Source organism: Apium graveolens, chromosome 2 (assembly GCF_009905375.1).
Source record: "Apium graveolens cultivar Ventura chromosome 2, ASM990537v1, whole genome shotgun sequence".
NCBI lineage: Eukaryota > Viridiplantae > Streptophyta > Magnoliopsida > Apiales > Apiaceae > Apium > Apium graveolens.
Genome location: NC_133648.1, coordinates 47,896,959 through 47,913,316, shown reverse-complemented (window position 1 = coordinate 47,913,316; position 16,358 = coordinate 47,896,959).

The following is a 16,358-nucleotide window of genomic DNA, read 5'->3' as shown; positions in this document are numbered from 1 at the left end:
CAGGAAATATGTATCGTTGCTTATATACAAATCATAAATTAATTATTTAAATTTCAGTTCAGAAGCAAGGAAATTGAGAAAAATCAATTAAATACAATTTTCCTACTATGACCAACATTTTACACCTGCAAATTTCTACTATGATCAACATTTTAATATAAGCAAGTAAATTGAAAAAATTGCAGTTTAGAATACCTTGACATAATTCAGCAAAGTGGTCTTTAAATTTTCAGGAACATCTTTCCAAGATTTATAGGTAAGTGGCACACACTTCTTCAATGTCCCAAGAAATTAACCAAATTCAGACACAACTTTGTCACTGTCAGATATAGGTTAAAATTCCTTATTCATATCGAGGACAATTCTTTTGTCAAAGGGCCTTGTATGGACTTTATTTATAATTGTTGGCCCATTTTTTAGATACTTCAACTATAATTGTCAAGTATACGTATGAAAGATAGACAATTAATACCAAATCATTTCATACATAATTCAAGTACACACTAGAAAGAACGATAATTGCAAAACGAAAGATGCTAACCTTGTTCGGATTCTTCTCCAAGATCAGGAAATGCATCATTTGCATCAACTCGCTTATTTGCGATTCCACTTCCACTACCAATTTCTACAGTTTTCTTAGTATTTTGTTTCTCTTGACGCTTCCGCATAGCTACATGAGCCGCCATTGTTCCTACCCCCTCATTTTGTGGAAACTAGATTTATGTAGCAGGCTCCACCAGAACTGAAGCATGTGGTGCCTCAGTTGATGCATCTTTCTCTGTGGCAGTTGTACCATTCACCCGTGAATGGGTTGTTGGTCTACCACCAAGAGGATTCCTATTCCGCTCGTTTTTACTTCTCTATAGTGTAAAAAAAATAATGCAATAAAATTATATTTACAGGCATAATTAATATCCAATTAAAATGAACCAGTAGTAGACATGACACACCTATCTTTTTTTCTCTCCATTTTCAGCTTCTTTACTTTCCTTTGCTTCACGATCCCCAAGATCATATTCAGAGCCTTTCTCTTATATAACGTCTTTTCCTTAACCTTTTCCTTTCATCTCAGATCTAACACCTTCCACTAGTTTAGGAAAGCTTAACTACTTCAACCTCATATTATTTTTCATGATATTAATGGCTCGCGCTTTTTCATACTCTATAAGGGGGGCTGGTGGAGGTAGGTCCTGCAGATAAAACATGATTCAAATTTTAGAATTGCATGACAATATACTCTACTTTAGAAAAAAAACTGAACATAATGAAGCCTTACTTCAATTTCATTTTCCCCCATTTTTTCATCTTCATTCTGTGTATTTTTTAAATCCAATTTCCTCTTCACACTTGCAATTTTGGTAGTTGCATCATGAACCTCCTGACCAGCTGATTTTGAATGATTGTTAACCTCTTGATTATTCAACTGTGTTCACTTTTTGGGGTTGTTCATTAGCCGTGTAGACCTAAGAGGACTGTTGACATCTTGTGGATTGTTAAGCCGTGCTGACTTCCGAGGACTGTTGCGCACATCAGCTTGTTTCTTTTTTGTTACAGTTGGAGTTGGTGAGTGGTCACAAACATCTGTGTCCCTGCATTTTTAGCTGTAATAAAGTAGTCATCAAAACTAAAAGCAAGTGATATATATGGTGGATTCGAGCAGTGAAAATTGAGCAAATGGAAATTACAATACCTGCAGATAGATTTGGCCTAGGTCGCATCACCACATGTGGCTGCATCTGTTTCAAAGGCTGGATCTTATTATCGACCACATTGTCAACATAAAAATCGTGGTAGCCCAGATTTTCTACTCCTTTATCATATTCATTAAGGTCTGCATCTTTTCCACATAATTTCCACCCTTCTTTGTTTGTATATATTCCTCCGATTTCCGAGTATCCAAGGTCATCCTTAACACACTCCATTAATACCGTGTAAGACCACCATCACGCTCAACATACTTAAAAATAGCCAGGTCCCCTCCAACATAGCTATTATTCTGAAATTGATGCTTGTGGTAAATCCTGACATGGAATGAATCATCTTCCATCCTGAAAAAAAATCATAGAAAATATTAGATACGCAAGCCCAGTGATATTAATATTCTGCCACTTATAAGAAAACAAACGCTTAAACAACCACTAGTTAACTAATGGAAAAATGCAACTAGTTAACTGAAATTAAAATTCAACAAAATACCCATTTTTTCTAAAATGCAACTTAAACAACCACTAATTAACTAATGGAAAAATGCAACTAATCAACTGAAATTAAAATTCGACAAAAATACCCATTTTTATCTAAAATGCAACTTACACAGGCACTAATTAACTAATGGAAAATTACAACTAATTAACTGAAATTAAAATTCGACAAAAATACACATTTTTATCTAAAATTCAACTTACACAGGCACTAATTAACTAATGGAAAATCACAACTTAAACAGGCCCTTATAAGAAAACAACCACTTAAATCAAAAACACCGAAGCATTAGTACTGTGATTACAATTTAAGCATAAAAAGAAGGTTCAAAGATCAAATCATGACGTTACAAAGAAATAAGCTAAATACTAGCATGATAATTCAATATTATGGATTCTCCTTCTTAGAAGCATTTTCTTCCTCTTCGGTAACTGGGATCTCTATTATTGGGGCATCATCTCTGCACCAATGAACATCACTAACTTCAACGCCCGCACGAACAATCTACGGGCTTTCATTTGCATCTGGCCCATTGAAAGAACTTGTAATTCTAGCAAACCAAATTCCTTTTTTCCAATTTGTTCTTGCAGCCACTTATAAAAATCATCAGTATGAACTCTCTCCCTTTTAAATGTTTTAGGTATAGTTTGGCCTTCAATTAAAGCTCGATGTTCCCTACAATAATGACCTAGTTAATAAAATCATAATGGAAAGATCCTAATTCTTTAATACTAATTGGAAAAAAAGAACTTAAAAAACTTACTCATGTAAGCTTTCTACTTCCTTGTTAGCACAGTTGAAAAGAACATAGCGATGACATTCCATCCATTGCGAATCTTTTAGAGTAATGGATTTCCCATCTTTATTCCTTCTTAAACCGATTGGATATTCCACATTTTGTGGATATATTTCAGATTTAGCAGAATACTTGCCTATTTTCCCAGCTCCATCATTATTTTAGAATCTTGAACAGAAAATTATGCATTCTTCTGTGAGATAACCTTCAGTAATGGAAGCCTCTGGTCTACTCCTATTTCACACATACATTTTTAACTTACCTAGATATCACTCAATGGACCACATGCACCGGAGATGCACTGGTCCACCATACTCAATTTCCTTGCATAAATGTACGGGTAGGTGCACCATTATGTTGAAGAAAGCTTGTATATATATCATCTCAAAACTACACATAATTTCTATAATTTCATGTTGCAGTCTCTTTAAGTCGGCCAAATCTATAACTTTGGCCCAAAGGCTTATTAAAAATGCACTTAATCTTATCATTGGAAACGTAACCTCAGGTTTCAGTGTTCTCTTTACGGTAAATTGCAATAAGTAGTGAAGAATGAAATGTACGTCATGGCTTTTATACCCCGTGATTTTTCTCTCCTTCGTATGTACATACCGTCTAATATTAGATGCAGAACCATATGGCATTTTATCATTCTCCAACACTGCACAATTGTTTCTTTTTCCTTATTCATCATATCAAATATAGCAGCCCTTATTTCGTACGCTTTCCCATCATTTGTTAAAACTGGATGTAGGTCGTTCCTGATTCCCATTTCTTGAAGATCAAACCAAGCATTTAAATGGTCTTTCGATTTCCCACCCATATTTAGCAAAGTACCAAGTATACTATCACATAGGTTTTTTTCTATGTGCATAACATCAAGGTTATGTTGATGCAAGTTCTGACTCCAATATTGTAAATAAAAAAATTGATTTTTTTGAAAGAAGAATCAGTTTTCCCCTTTCTTCTTCATGCCCTTTCTCTTGTGTTTAGCAGGCCCGAACTGATTCTGACAACCGGTTAATAATTCTTCAACCTCTAGCCCCGACAAAATTGACGGACTCATTCCCATTTCTATTTCACCATTGAACCTCTTTTTATTAAACCTCAACATGTGGTTCATGTCTAAAAATTTCCTATGGTTCATGTACCACACTTTCTTACAATGTTTTAAATACGAAGAAGAAGTCTCGTAGTATTGCGTACCCCAGAAAATCGCTAACGGTCCATAGAATACTTGCACGTAGATTAAAATTTTCTTCAGCTAAAGCATTATAAGTTTCTATGCCTTTATCCCATAAATATTTCAACTCAGCGATAAGGGGCTGCATAAAAACATCAAACTGTTTTTTGGAGATTCTAGACCGGAGATAATCGTTGAGAGTAACAAGTTTTCCTGCTTCATGCATAACCAAGGTGGGAGAATATAATTCACTAACACAATCGGCCATGTACTATGAGTTGTACTCATTGTACGATATGGACTGAACCCATCAGATGCTAGACCTAATCTGACATTTCTATCGTATAACGCAAAATGAGGGAATTTGGCATCCATCGTCTTCCAGGCCTCGGCATCTGCCGGATGCCTCAGGTTGCCATCTTTTTACCATCGCGAGGAATGCCAAGTCATAAGTTCTGCATATTCCTTGCACATAAATAACCTTTGGAGCCTCGGCTTAAGTGGAAAGTAACGTATTACTTTTGCCGGAACTTTGTGCATCAACTGCTCCGGAATGCCGTCACTTGTATCTTTGTTTCCCACTACAATCCACCTAGAGGCATTGCAAGCTTTACAGACTTCTTCCTTCTCATTTTCTCCCCGAAACAACATGCAATTGTTGGGACACGCGTGTATTTTTTGGTAATCTAGGCCTAAGTCTTTAATGACATTTTTCGCGGCCTTAAATGAAAGAGGGATGTGTGCTTCCGGAAAGGCCTCTTTAATCAGCTATAATAAATCAGTGAATACAGACTCGGTAATCCCGTGTACACATTTCAGGGTATAAAGCCTAATGATAAAACCTAGTCGTTAGAATTTTGTGCAACCTTGATATTGAGGCTGCTTTTCATCTTCAATAAGGCGATAAAAATTCCTAGCTGTTTTACTTGGTTTACCAGAACCCCTACCCTTGTCTTGACAGTTGTGCATACGGTGCAATATTTCACCTAAATTATCTCCGAAATATATGCCCTCATCAAACTCCATATTTATATTTTCTGTATTGGAAATCTCACAAATCCAGATCACTAATTGTGGAGATGAACCACTGTAGATGAGATGATCAAAAATCACATCTTCACACTGCCACCTGTGATTATCAAAGTTTTTGCAGGGGCATGTGATTTCATCACCTACAAAGTATCTAGAAAATGCATTCCGCAAAAAAGACCTTATCCCTCTGATATATCCTTCGCTGAACTTTGGAAGTTCAATCCACCTTCCATCACTACAGTTTTTTTATATCGATATTCAATAACGTGCATCAATGATGTGCAATACATCAAGACATTTACCAAGTTATATTTCGCAGATTGCAGGTTATTAAAGGTCGGCAGGTCATATAAAGATAAAATGTAATTGTGTGATGATTACAAGAGTATTTACTAAAAACATAGCCTCGGAGCTCACTAATATAAATAATATTCATACATGCAAACTAATATAAATGCAGACATTTACAAGAGTATTTACTATTCGTACACGCAAACTAATATAAATGTAGACATTTATACAGAGAGAGGGGAAGTGGAGAGAGAGAGAGAGAGAGAGAGAGAGGAGCATGCATACTTTAATGCACATAACATACACATAAACATACTTGAATACACACACTTCTGATTCAATAAACACAACTCAAAACCCTAATTTGAAATAAAAATAAAAGCTCGATTTATGAATAATACCTGATGAAATAAGAAGCAGTAGTTCAAATCGATCGAAACCCCAATTGTAGAATCCCCAAACTGGAACCCTAGTAATCAAACCCCGACAAAGCCCAAATCCATGCCGTAATATCGAACTCCAATTGAAGCCAGAGATGAACTCCAATTGTAAGTATTTTAAGATTTGTGAGAGAGTGCGAGATTTGTGAGAGAGTTCGATTTGTGAGAGAGGGCGATTTTGCTGAGTGAAATTTATGAAATTTCTGTTTCCGTTTTGTGAAATTTGTCTGAACACCGCCTATAACCAATTTCAACTCCCCGCTTGTCCAAAAATTGAACTCCCGCCCACAATTTTAATCACAGCCCATCCCATTTCACTATCAGCCCAGCCCCACTTCACTATTCATAAAAACACAGCCCAACCCAACTTAGTTTTTCTCAAATTTAAATTATTAATTGCTCTTTATTCAATAAATATTATTTCAAATATTTAATTACGAGATTATTAAAAAATAATATATAAATATTTTAAAATGATATATAATATACATATATATATATAATGATTTGTTAAGTTTTATAAATCACGTAACTAATATTATTAACTTCTAAAAATAAATTAAAAATATATTTCAATTATTATATCATTTCTATGTTAATTATTAATTAGTTAAATTAAAAAATCATCTTTAATCATCTATGTCATTTTGGTAACATATTTTGACTATACCGCAACATGAAAAAATAGGGGTTGCGATAGACATGGGTTTAGAAGGCTATTATTACACTTTTGTCCCTAGTGTGAACGGTTACAGAATCCAATCTATGGCGTCCGCGTAAATAGTACACATTGTTTTGTTTTAACCCAATGGTGTTATACATATTTAATTCTATTTGTATTCATATAATTTTTTTAATAATAATTTAATAAGAGTGTTTTATCAACGAGGGTATGTGTATGTTTGAGCTAAAAAAGGTAATTGGTTAGTTATAATTAATTATAATAATATTATTTTTATTTATTTATATTAATTACAATTGATTGTGTTATTTTCAAAAAAAGGACCCAGTTTCTTTTTGTTTGCAATAAAAATGGTAATATATTTTGGTAGAAAAAAGTAATTGGTTAGTAATTAGTAATATTAACATTTTATTAAATAGAATTGCCAGATATATTTTTGGAAAAATATGTGTTTTAGTTGAGTAAAGAGAAAGATAACATGTATTACTTAGAAAAGGTAATTGGTTTATATACTAATTAATTAAGGATAATTAAGTTATTACAGGAAATTGATGATATTAGTATATAAACTATCAGAGTTTATTATCAGTATTTGATATCAGGATTTAATAAAGGTGACGTCGTCAATATCTGTCTATCAGTATTTGATTATCAACATTTGACGATTAGTATTTAGTCATATCAATAGATATCAAAGAAGGAAAGGGATTGCAGAATTCAAGGCGGTAAAGGACTTTACTTATACAAGCAATCCTATATGGATATGTATAAGGATTCCTTATTGTAATAGAATAAGATTCCTTATTGATTGTGTACATGTGCACTATATAAGCAGATATTTGTTTTACAGTATATGTGTTACAAATTGTTATATCTTTCAAATAACCTAGCAGCTCTCAAGAATAATTGTTCATCATTTGAGAGAATACTTTTGGAACAGTTTTTATCTGATTAATATAAAAACTGTTAATTCTTTTAAACTTTATCAAATTATTTGTATAAACTATATTCACCCCCCTACAGTTGTATTACGGACCTAACAATTGGTATCAGAGTTGTCTATTGATATACAAACAGTTTCAGATCCACAGACCAATTACTGATGGCAGACAAAGAAGAAGAACAACAGAACCCCCCACATCCACCATCCACAAATACTATCATCCATAACATGAGTAGGTATGAGGCTATCAAGGTTCCAATACTTAAGATACATAAATATCCAATCTGGAAGGTTAAGATGACCATGTGTTTGGAAGCTACAGATCCCGAATATTTAATAAGGATTTATGATTGTCCTCATAGGCTAATGAAGAAGAAAAGATGTTTGATAAACCAAAGAAGGGCTATATTGCAGAGGATCTATCATCAATCATGAAAGATGTAAAAGTAAGACATATCTTGCATAGCAATCTTGATAGTGTTATGTCTAATAGGGTTACTGGATGTAAAACAACAAAGGAAATTTGGGATGCTTTAGAATTAAAGTGGTAAGGTACTACTGCTATCAAGAAAAACAGGAAGACGGTATTACTAAAAAATATGACCACTTTAACTCAAGAGACAATGAGTCCTTAAATGAGATCTATGATAGATTTCAAATTTGTTGAATGACTTATATCTTGTCAACAAGGAATATGACTTAGAGGACTCAAACTTGAAGTTTCTACTTGCACTCCCTGAAAATGAGACTTTAAGGTAACATCAATAAGGGGTAATTATGAACTTGAGAAAATATCTCTAGATGAGATCTATGACATGTTGAAGAATTATGAACTAGAGATGGAGCAAAGGAGTAAGAGAAAAGGATCAAATCCTAGACCAATTGCACTTGAAGTTAAGAGAAGCCAAAGGAGAAATCTAAGAGAAAAGGTCACTCCAAAGGAAAAGTTATGATTGCAAAGTCTCATACTGAATCATCAAACTCTGATGATGATTCAAACACTGATAGTGAATCAGATACTGAGAGTGATCATGATAATAATGAAGACATTGAACAAATGGCTGCTCTATTAGGGAAAAGGTTTTCCAGAAAGGGTTCTAGTTCCTCAAACTCTGATAACAGGAATGATAAAAGAAATACTAATTGAAAGGAATTAAAGACTGGAATATTTGACAAGTCTATGACTGTGATGCAATTGGACACTTTACAGCTGACTGCAGAAAACTAAAGGCTGAAAAAAAACAAGCCTTGATCACAAAGAAGAAAAACTGAAATGATTCATCAGATTTAGATGATGGTGTTAACTATGCCCTCATGTAAAATGCTTAAACTGAGGCTGATACAGCTACATTAAAGGTACATCAAACCACACTTATTTTTTATACAAATGATATATGTGAATTAAGATTGTTTCTTAAATCTTTGCATGTTAGTTATAGAGATCAAACTTTAGAGAATAATAGAATCAAGAGTGAAAACTCTTAGTTAAAGAAAAAGAATGATCACCTAGAAATTAAGTTACTTTCCATGTTAGAAACTGTAAAAGAAGGAGATAATGTTGTTTATGTTAAAGAAAGGCTGTTAAAAAACATGCTTATCTAGAAAAGGAGTTAGCTAAAGAAAGAGAGGTTATTAAGCTTGGGCTAACTCGGGAAAAATAACTCAGGAAATTTTAGAAAATGGTAGTTGGGGATCAGGATTTGGATATGCAAATAGAAAATGGTTGTTCCTCCTAAATTAGAGTTTAGGAATAGAACAGTTAAATACAAACCACAAAATCCTTGTTTTTATTGTGGTAGTGTGTGGCACTCTGTTCATATATGTAAAGAGTATCACAGTTTATATTATGATTATTATGAACTGAAACCATCTTTAAATAAAGCAAAAACTATTTCTGCATGTGTAAATACTGATAGTAAGAATGTTAACACAAACTCTAATATGAAGTCTTTTGCTGCATATGTTAACAAACTTAAAAAGGGCAAAGGATCCAAGCAAGTCTGGGTCCTTAAAAACAGTAATTGATTTAAAAACTGATTGCAGGGTTGTTGGTGAGACTGCATAGCTGTATGAACAGTTACGTGATAACTCAACACAATAACAATACTAGAATAGGACAGGTCAATAATACTACGTCTACACAAGAAATCAGGAAGAATGAAGACAAGGCAAATACAAAGAATCAGAAGATTAGAAGAAGGCCTGAAGTCTGTCTACAAGTCACTGAAAGAAGTTCATTAATATGATCATGCCTTAGTGAAGAACAAAGGTTAAAGGCTTTTAGGGTTTCAGAAATGTTGAAGATTCAGTATACAAGTGCTACCGGAAGATTTCAGTGTGTTGGCATTGATTAAGATAGATAATGTTCGAAGCATAGAAATCTAAAGAATTGAAGACAGGGTATAGACAGAAGTTAACGAAGATGTTGTCTAAAGTACCAGAAAGGATTCCAGTGAAAGTACAGTTGTTTATTGACAGTCAGTGTCTGAAGCAATAAAGTTGAGGCAAGCTTAACAATGTAATCAAGGTTATAATACGAAGACCTGAATCGGGGTTAGTCGTCTGTGAACCAGACCAGTTGCAGTAGGCGTCAACAGCTCGTGAAAGAAATCTGGGTATTATTTATAGAAGAATTGTTAAGTTGAGGAACGTACTTGGATTGAACATTTATCTATTAAGTACGAGAAGAGGTGCGCAGGGTATACAGCTAAACAGCTCAGGGGACTCGCGAAGCTCAAAGTTTAATTGTTAAATTAAATAAATTATTTAATGGACTTTAATATAATTTATTTAATAAACTTAAAATGATTTATCTTATAAACTTTAAATAAGTTTGTTTTATAAATCTAAATTAGTTTATTTATATAAGTTATATTTATGTTAATTTTATAAATTAATTTATTTTAGTTTAAACTTAAAAAGGAAAAAGAAAAAGAAAAAGAAAAGAAAAAGAAAAAAAAAGGAAAAAAAAACAAAAAAAAGGAAAAAAAAAAGAAAAGAAAAATCCAAAGAATAAAAATTTAACCAAGGGTCGGATTCCCTGATCGCCATAGAAGGTGACTTATTTTTTAATTACTAAGAACATATACATGTACTTGTAGTAAGTCGCCACAGGTGGTTTAGATAGTTTATTTTAGTTTGTTTTTTCTTTGTTTTGTTTGTACAACGATAGCACTAGTACCTTGATCACCACAGAACAAAAGTTGTACCTAGTCGCCAAAGAATACTGAGCCACACAATCTTATTGGATATAAAGTCTACACTTTGTAGCAGAAGATAATCAGCCATTCATTTTGGATAAAAATCTGTTCATCTTCTCTCCTAAAAGTGAAGTGAAAATGACAACAATGATTTACAGAGAAGCTCAAGCTTTTTGTATATACATTTAACTTCTCACCGGAGTAACGTTATAATGCCGATTTAATTCTTGTATATTCTTAGGGGCATTATAATCATTACTCGGTAATTAAATTCTAGTACAAACAAAAGCTAGATCATTGTATAGGATTTGATTTGTAAATCTTTGTAGAAGCTAGGAACTTTATTGTTCTTAGATTGTAGCCTGTTACTTTATTTACTGGAGTGTAGCAACACCCCTTAAGGATGTATATACGAATATATATTTCCCCGAATATCTTGTGTTCCCTGTTTTTATCGTTCCAAACACTATTCCTCTCAAGAACACGAAACCACTAATCGAGCACTAAATCCATATCCACTAAAGATTCTAAAGAATTTTTTAATTTAGTGATAATCGTATTCAACCCCCCCCTTCTACGATAATTCGGGACCTAACAATTGGTATCGGAGCTTACTGATTGATACACAAATCAGGATCCTGAAATTAATTTATTTTATTAATTTTTCATTTACATAAATTTATTTTGTAAATTTGATTTAGCAAATTTATTTATAAATTTAATTTAAATTAGTTTATTTTATGAACTTAATTTAAATAAATTTATTTTATTAATTTACTATTTAAATTTTAGTAAATAAGATTTTCTTAATTTAAATTAATTTACATTTGTTGCCAGTTTTACTGTTTCCTTTTATGTTCAATTTGTTGGTGTACAAGAAGTGAACTTAACTGCTCCAGATTAGTTTGTTTTGGCAGCCCTGGGATTGACAAACTCGCGCGGTATGTTAATATGATAAATGGTTTGGCACGTTAGTGCCACGGGCAATAAGTCCTTCTAGGTTGGTATGTTATGCACACGAGGGAAATCAAATCAACTGAACTAAAAACAGCCTCATTTGTGTTTGGTTCTTTTACACGTGGGACCGACCTATTTGACTCGCAAGAAGTAGTGTTCACTTAAATAGTCGCCATATAGACAATCTGCTGAGGTAGTAACCTTGTACCTCCTTCCTAATCCCCACAATTGGGTTGTGAGTAGTCGCCACACATAAAGTAAATACCCTGATCGTCGTAGGAAAAGGAATATTCAAGAGCTGTCTGAGTCGCCATAGAACTCTTAATAAATTTTTGTTACCTTAATTAATTATTTATGATTTATTGATTTTTTCATAAAATTTAAAATTCTTAAATTTAAAATTCTTAAATTTAATTTTTTCTTAAATAATAATTTATGTTTGCTTTAATTTTTAAGAAAATTCAAAATTCTTGAAAATTAATTTTCTCGTAATTATTTATTTTTGATTAATTTATTTTCAAAGAAAATTAAAAATATTGGAAATTTATATTTCTCTTAAATATTAAATTAAGGGTACTCAAGGGATAATATTAAATTAAGGGTACTCAAAGGATAATATTAAATTAAGGGTGCACGGGAAAGAGTTGGGATGGATTACATGACAGGGATAATGAATATCTTGCTTTCACAGCAATATCTGAAGATGGTCCAACTAACATATCTGAGGTTTCAATTTCTTGAATCACTGCAATATTTTATTTTCAATATTCAATGCTTGATAAGATCTTAGTGTTTAAATGTTTAACACTCGCACGAGCATGATAGAATCACACATAGATAATGTTGAACTAGTTCACTAGATTATTTTTCCGGTAACTAGGATTGATGTTCACTTGTGCATGTTATTTTAGATGATCTTAAATATGTGATTGAATATTTGTTGAACATGATTAATTGCTTTAGTGAGGCATATGTTTTTCCATCATATTAGACCTTTGTCTTATCTCTTGTATCCTATTATAATGTGATTTATTCATTTGATCTGAATTGTTTAATAAGGTGTGTTAGTTTATAACTGGATTGAGATAGCTAGAAGAGATTCTTCAACAAGGACTAGACTAGATAGAATTAGTGATCTATTTGATAATTCTGTTTATTATATATCATGCATATCTTGCTTAATTCTTATGCATAATATTTCTGAATTAATGCCATGTATTCTCAATGCAATGCTTGCTTATTTTTATGCCATTAATGCATCTCCTCGTACTTGCATTAAATATTGAAAAAGCATGTTTAGGATCACAATAGGGCAAAGACTGCTAGTCCTTCTTAAGTAAGGTTGGAATCAATTTTCCCCTAGCCTAGAGACAAATTGTCAAGGGTATTCAAATGGAGAAAATGGTCAGTCAAAGATAAGAATTAGCATGATAAGGTTGTTGCTGTTGTTATCTCTGTTTATAATATTATCTCTAATCCATCTGGACCCAAACTGATAAGTTGGGTGCCAAGAACTGTTAATCCATTTGTGAGTGCAGGACATAACAGGTCAAATGAATCATATGCATTCTTGGTAATTCATACTCAAGGCATCTGATCAAAGAAAGAGCCTTATAATCAAATGTGATTGACAAAAGCTATTTCGTCAATAATCTTTGGAGATGACAGCAAAGGTTTTCATTACGGGACAAGCTATGCAGAAAAGGGATGTCATCATGGACTCAACAATTGCTATCTCTGATAACAACTAATTATTGGAGTCATTGATAACAATTGAAGCAACTTCCTTGCTAGAGAATCAAGGCACAAATCCTCTTATTAGACAGTTCTGCATCAAAGGACAAAATATCAATTCAATGAAGAATTAGTGTCTCATCTGAAGCAGGAAGGTTGAGAAGCTTGCTCTTCTTAGAGTAAGGAAAGGATAGCTCGTGGCAAGACTGAAATCTCATGAAAGGTGAAGTCATATGTTTACTACTGTAAAGCTTCATCTGACAAAAGTTTAGCTATTGCATTAGATCCTCTCACCCTTGAACATCAACTCAAGAAACTCTTTTGTGAAAAGGGGTTAGTGAGAGGACTACCCCATCTGGAATTCAGAAGATGATAAATGTGAGGCATGTCAGAAAGAGGAGTCAAAGATAACATCACATCAAAGTAAAGATATACCTTAGTAATGGTCGTTGACTATTCTTATTAAACAAAGTTGTTGTTCATGCATTCTCAAGACAAGACTTCACAGATGGTGATTGATCACATCAAAGAAGATCAAGCTGGAAGCAACTGTAAAAGAAATGATCTTGTGGTCAGATAATGGGACTAGATTCAAGAAGCAGTTCTGATTAACATCTATAATATCAAGAATAATTTGAGACATATTCAGCACTTGGAGCTCCGTGTCATAATGGAGTGGTACAAAGGATGAACCAGAAATTGATTAATGCTACAAGGAAAATATCAAGCTAATCAAGACATTCGAAATACCAAAGGGTTGGAGCAGTCAATACAGTTTACAACAAGTTAGATCAAGCCTTGATCAGGATGTATACATGAAGACCACTAATGAGTTGATGGCCAACAAAATCAAACACTGAATAACCTAAAAGTGTTTGGAGAAAATGTTCTATAGAAGCAAACAATGAAATGTTTTCAGTTGTTTGAAGATCTTAGCATTTGCAGCTAAGACTAGTTAGGATATTTGCCATGGCTACTCAGTGGAGTCTACAACCTACAAGGCATTTGTGGTTGATCAATAGAAAGTGATAGACAGTCAAAGTGCACAGTTCAACAACTCCATGCTCCGAGCTGTTAAAGGAGAAATTAATGGTATTGATGATTCTTATCCAAGCAATGGAATGGCAGTGTATAATATAACTCATTATTTCAATGAAGCCAGTCAGCAAGGGTAAGGATTTTCAGGAACTCCCAGCAACAACTTAGGGGGAGCAATAAAAGGGTCAACTAGTCACACACAACACCATATTGAAAAATCAAGAGGACACTACAAGAACATATCTGCTTAGACAAGGTTTGATGTCAAGTCTATTCCTAGAGTCTAGTTCTTAAGTGATCCAGGTGGTAGAGTAATGATTAGCAGGGCTACTGAGTGTAAATGACTATTTCTCTAGTTTTCTATCTGAAGAAGAAACTAAGAAAGTTATAGAAGCTCTGATAGATCCCTATTGATTGGGTGATTGCAAAGCAAGATGAGCTCAATCAGTCAGCAAGCAGATTAAAGGGAAGCTGCTATCCAAACCAAATGACAATATTGTAATTAGTACAAGGATAACCAGAAGTCAAACTTGATGGCAATGTCATTGTTACGAGGGACAAGGCAAAACTGGATTCTAGGTTATTATCAGGAAGCAGTATCTAACAAATAGTACCTGTGACTAGACTTGAGGATATTACGGCATATCAGGCACCTGATACACATTACACTTGAAATTGAACTAGTAGATGTGTACAAGTGCACTCCTGGTTGGTGAGTCAAAGGAGGAAGTTAATGCACAATAGTTCATGAACTTTGTAGTTGCAAATCTATTGGACTATGCGTATCTCTACTTCACAAGCTCACTTCAGGTTGGTATGAACTAGTATACTACTCAAGCAATCGTCAAGGACATGGTATGGCACTCTCACTAAAGTTATAATTTAATGTGAACTAGAAGAGTCGTCATATTAATATCTCTCTTATCACTAGGCACAAACATATTGATATATCTTAACATTCGTACCTTTGGATCATCGAAAAAATCATTTTAAAAATTATTCTTGTAAATCGGGAACGAGTCTCGCTGTCGGGAGTGGTACTTTTACTGGATTTTTCTAATCCTGACATGCAAGATAGATTTCAAATTTTTTAATAATTTTTTATATGACTAAAATTGACATATATTAACGTTCGTACGGTTGGATCTTCGAAAAAATCAATTTAGAAATTTAATCTTGTAAACCGGGAATCTCATTTATACAGTAATACTTTTACAATGGTTTCCTTGAAACACCATTATGTCAAGCTAAACTAAGACAATGCTTTTTTAATTATAAAATCGTTGTGTAAGCATATCAGCTTTTTTCAATCTAACGACTAATATCTAATCTCTATTCAATCAAGGGCTGTCATTCAAACATTTCAGCAATCCGTGTAAAATGATTACAACCTATCATGGGGTGCCACCTCATCAGGTGGTGCCCATTGAAATTATAAAATAACTATTTCACAAAATTGTTTTATTCCGTTGTATGAAGGTTTTTAAGACAACACTTTTGTTTTAACATAAAACCGTTGTATAGGAATTCAGCTATTTTTCGATCTAATGACTGATATCAAATCTAATATCAATAAAAGGCTCTCATTTCGCCACCTCAGCAATCCTTTTGAATAATTTACCACCTATCACGTGCTGCCACCTCAATATGTGGTAACCATTAGAATTCCTCGGACAACTGTTTCATTCCGTTATTTGATGGTTTAGAGGACAACCTTTCTGAAAAACCTTTGTCTCAATTACACAATGTACTGTCAAAACCGTTGTCTTATATCCCTATACGTTAACATAGTAACAACGGTTTGCAATCGTTGTGTTAAAGATCTACAACAACACTGTATTTAAAAAACTGTTGTCTGAC